General features: G+C 40.4%; 1 non-coding gene across 1 annotated transcript; it reads left to right on the forward strand.

Moving 5' to 3' along the window:
* The first annotated feature begins 4,779 nt into the window (after nt 1-4,779).
* Nucleotides 4,780-4,886, forward strand: LOC141688671 (small nucleolar RNA R71). The gene has a single exon (XR_012562104.1). It is a non-coding gene; the product is annotated as a small nucleolar RNA R71 (small nucleolar RNA).
* Nucleotides 4,887-5,306: the final 420 nt, after the last annotated feature.

Here is a 5,306-nt window from a genome sequence, read left to right on the forward strand (position 1 = left end):
GATCATTCTAAAAAATCTCCACATCTCCTTGCGGAAAACACAGTTTTGATTATGAAAGGCCCAGACCATCTCGACTTCAATTTTCTAGGAAAAAGACGGAGACGAGAGTTAAATAACAGAATTTGTTATCCCGACACAAATGACTTGAGCACAAGACCCCTATCGTGCCACCTCTTAACTTTCTCCTTGTACATTTTGTTGTTTTCATACGCTTGAAGACGAAAGTCATCGAGTTCATTCAATCGAAGCATTCTTTTCTTACCAGCTGTATCCAAATCAAGGTTCAACTTCTTCAAAGCCCAATACGCTTTATGCTCGAGCTCCACAGGTAAATGACACCCCTTACTATAAACCAACTGAAATGGCGACATTCCTAACAGAGTCTTGTATGTTATTATATATACCTAAACAACTTCATCAAGCTTCAAAGACCAATCCTTCCTTGATGGACACACTACCTTCTCTAAAATACGCTTGATCTCTCTGTTAGACACCTCAGCTTGCCCATTACTCTGAGGATGGTAGGCTGTAGCAATGCAATGATTTACATTATACCTTTGCATCATGACAGTGAACTTGCGATTGCAAAAATGTGATTCCTCATCACTGATTAGGACTCTTGGAGTCCCAAATCGTGTAAATATCTGCTTATGAAGAAAATTAAGCACTACTTTCACATCATTTATCGGTAAAGCCTTGACTTCAACCCATTTCGACACATAATCGATCGCCAACAAGATATATTGATTATTGCAAGATGAGATAAACGGCCCCATGAAGTCGATTCCCCAAACATCGAAAATCTCAACCTCGAGAAGCACATTAAGAGGCATCTCATCCCTCTTGGACATATCAGCCACACGCTGGCATCGATCACACTTCAAAATAAAGTAATTCGCATCCTTAAACAATGTAGATCAGAAGAATCCCGCTTGAAGGACACGAGATGCTGTATTCTCTCCACCATAGTGGCCTCCATAAACAATCGAATGATAGTCTCGCAAGATCCCCCCCCTCGTTTCACTATACGAAATACATATCCTGATGATTTGGTCAGCTCCTTGCCTAAAAAGATATTTTTCATCCCACATGTACCACTGCACCTCATGAAGAAACTTCTTTCTTTGAGCGTACGACAAGTCTGGAGGCATGATATTACTCACAAGGTAGTTCATAATGTCAGCAAACCACGGTTCTTCTTCTTGCACCCCAAACAGCTGCTCATCGGGAAAAGACTCATTTATCAATGTCTTATCTTGTGAAGTTGCACTTGGATCTTCCAAACGAGATAGATGATTAGCGACTTGATTCTCAGTACCTTTTCTGTCCTTGATCTCTAATTCAAATTCCTGAAGCAAAAGAACCCATCTAATCAATCTAGGTTTTGAGTCCTTCTTCGAGACGAGATATCGAATCACAGCGTGATCAGTGAAAACTATCACCTTCGTCCCAAGTAAATGAGATCGAAACTTCTCAAAACCGTAGACAATGGCCAAAAGTTATTTCTCTGTAGTAGTATAATTCAGTTGAGCACCATTGACGGTCTTACTAGTATAGTAGACCACATAAAATATGTTGTTCTTTCTCTACCCAAGAACTGCTCCAACTGCATAGTCACTTGCATCGTACATCATCTCAAAAGGTTCATTCCAATCAGGTGCAGTTATGACAGGTGTCGTGATCAAACTTTTCTTCAAGAACTCAAAAACAACTAGGCATTCATTATCAAACTTGAACGGGACATCCTTCTCCAGAAGATTGCACAAAGGTTTAGAAATTTTAGAGAAGTCCTTGATGAACCGCCTATAGAAACCTGCACGACCAAGAAAGCTGCGAACTCCTATGAAAGAAATTGGTGGAGGAAGATTTTCAATGACCCCCACTTTGGCTTTGTCCACCTCAAGACCCTTACTAGAGACCTTGTGACCAAGAATAATGCCCTGTCACACCATAAAGTGACATTTCTCCCAGTTGAGAACCAGATTGGTCTCAATACACCTTTTAAGAACTACACTAAGATTCTGCAAGCACTCATCAAAAGAATCACCAAAAATAGAGAAATTATCCATGGACACCTCAACATTCTGACGAATCATGTCAGAGAAGATCGCCATCATGCATCTCTGAAATGTGGCAGGTGCTCCAAACAAACCAAAAGAAATTCTTCTAAAGGCAAAAGTACCAAATGGACAAGTGAAAGTAGTCTTTTACTGATCTTCTGGAGCAATGCAAATCTGATTATAGCCCGAATAGCCATCCAGAAGACAGTAATACTCATGCTCAGCCAACCTGTTAAGCATTTGATTAATAAAAGACAGAGGGAAGTGATCCTTTCTTGTGGCCTTCTTCAACTTTCTATAGTTCATGCAAACTCTCCACCCCGTGACTGTTCGAGTAGGAATGAGCTCATTCTTCTCATTAGCTACAACCGTGATACCTCATTTCTTCGACACACACTGAACTGGACTCACCCAAGAACTGTCAGAAAAGGGATAGATGATCCCTGCATCTAGCCACTTAAGAATTTCCTTCTTCACAACTTCTTACATGATTGGATTGAGCCTTCTCTGTTGCTCAACAGTGGGCTTGCTACCTTCCTCTAGCAGAATTTTATGCATGCAATAAGAATGGCTTATTCCCTTAATAACTGCTATAGTCCATCCAATTGCCAATTTGAACTCTCTCATAATCCTTAAGAGTTTTTCTTCATCACTACCTGAAAGGTCAAACGTAATAGATACATCACCTAAAAAAACATACCTAAGTGTTCAGTAAATGGTTTAAGCTCTAGTGTAGGGGTTTCCTCAATAGATGGCTTGAGGCGCTTTGGATATTTGTTTAGCTCCTCCATTCCAAGATATTCAAAAGGCAAATCCATCTTCTGCTTTCAGGGAGAAGCATTCAAATATTGCAACTGCTTATCTCCTTCATTATCTTCACTATCTGAATTCCCAAAAAAGGCCTTTTCTAAGGAATCAGACTTTAGCAATTGATCAAGTTCTGAAGTAACCCCAGAATCGACCAACTCCACCTTTAAACACTCCTCATTTTCCGTAGAGATTTTCATGGCATTGAATACATTAAAAGTCACTTCCTGATCCAGCACTCGCATGGTGAGCTCACCCTTCTACACATCTATCAAGGTTTGGCCAGTAGCCAAGAAAGGTCTTCCCAAGATGATGGGAATCTTCTTATCCTCCTCGAAATCAAGAATTACAAAATCAGCAGGAAAGATGAGTTTATCCACCTTGACCAAGATATCCTCCATAATGCCTCGTGGATATGTAATAGAACGGTCGGCCAACTACAAGGTCATATAAGTCGACTTTGGATCCGGTAAGTCCAATTTCTTAAAGATTGCCTAAGGCATCAGAATGATGCTGGCTCCCAAGTCACATAAGCATTTGTCAAATGACACATTTCCAATGGTGCAAGGAATAGTGAAGCTTCTAGGATCTTTAAGCTTCAAAGACAACTTCTGTTGCAGCACAACACTGCATTTCTCAGTGAGAGCAACGGTCTCTAAGTCATCAAGCTTCACTTTCCGAGAAAGTATACCTTTCATAAACTTCTTATAACTAGGCATTTGTTCAAGAGCTTCAGCGAAAGGTATGTTGATATGAAGTTTCTTGAACACCTCTAGAAACTTCTCAAATTACTTATCCAACTTTTTCTTCTGCAGCCTCTTATGAAAGGGAGGTGGAGGATATATCTGTTTCTCCCCTGTATTACCCTCAAGAGGAGTGTGTTCAATAGTAGTCTTCCTTGGTTCCACTTCAGCTTCCTTCTGCACTTCTTCTTCAGCACCTCTTCTTCAGCTACAACTTCTTCATCCAAAACTTGAGAGTGTTCGGGATTTGCAACCTTCCCAGACCTCAATGTAATTGCCTTTACCTGCTCCTTAACTTCCCTCTTTCCTAGAACTTCAGTGTCACTAAGGAGTGTACCAGGTTGAAAATTTAGCAAGGCATTGGCAATTTATCTAATTTGATTTTCCAAGGTCTTGATAGAAACCGCTTGGCTCTTGCACTTGAGCCTCAACTCCTCTAATTCAAATTTTTCATTAGACTGTTGCAGCTGGAATTGTTGCCTTGGTGCATATTGCGGTTGCTGAAAACCAGGAGGTTTGTACTGCTTTACTAGAAACTGCTGATAAGGCTGTTGAACCACATTTTGAGTATTGCTTCATCTAAAGTTAGGATGATTGCGGTTATTGGGATGATAGGTGGCTGGCACAGGTTGCTACGACCTCTAAAAATTACTGAGGAACTGAGCTGATTCACTAGAAATAACACACTGCTCCGTCTATTGGGCACCAACACAAAGCTCACAGACACTAGTGATCTGATTAACTCCATAATTGGCCAAAAAATCTACGTTCATTGTCAAAGCCTTAAGCTGAGCAGCTATAGCAGTAGTTGCTGAGCTGATTCACTAGAAATAACACACTGCTCCGTCTCATGGGTACCAGCATAAATCTCATAGACACTAGTGATCTGATTAACTCCATAATTGGCCAAAGAATCTACCTTCATCGTCAAAGCCTTAAGCTGAACTGCTATAATAATAGTTGTATATAACTCCAAAATTCCTGCTACCTTTCCCTGAGATAGTCTTTGAGTAGGATTCTGGTATTCATTTGCAGCCATCAATTCAATCAATTCATAAGCTTCATCATAGCTTTTAGCCCACAATGCTCCTCCTGATGCTGCAACAATCATGGGTCTAGAAGTAGCACCCAAACCATTATAGAAACAGTTAATGATCATCCAGTCAGGCATCCCATGGTGAGGACACTTCCTAAGCATCTCCTTATAACGATCCCAAGCCTCACATAAAGATTCTCTAGATTGATGAGCAAATTGAGTAAGTGTGTTTCTGATTACAGCAGTCTTCACCATAGGAAAGAATTCAGTTAAGAATTTTTTAGCAAGATCCTTCCATTTGGTGATAGACCCTGGTGGTAGAGAATGTAACCAATATTTTGCTTTATCCAGCAGAGAGAATGGGAAAAGCCTCAACTTAATAGCATCTTCAGAAACTTTATTGAACTTGAAAGTGTCGGAGATCTTGACGAAATCTCTGATATGCATGTTGGGGTCTACTGTCGGAGAACCCCCAAACTGAACTAAGTTTTGTATCATCTGAATCGTGCTTGACTTGATCTCAAAGGTAATAGCCGAGATGGCTGGTCGAACAATTCTAGACTGAATATCATTTATCTTTGGTTGAGAGTAATCCATCAAAGCCTTCGTATTCGCTTCTGGTTCTCCCATTGCAATAAGAACCTCTTCTTCCTTCTCAAC

The sequence above is a fragment of the Apium graveolens genome, chromosome 9, assembly GCF_009905375.1.
Source record: "Apium graveolens cultivar Ventura chromosome 9, ASM990537v1, whole genome shotgun sequence".
Classification (NCBI taxonomy): domain Eukaryota; kingdom Viridiplantae; phylum Streptophyta; class Magnoliopsida; order Apiales; family Apiaceae; genus Apium; species Apium graveolens.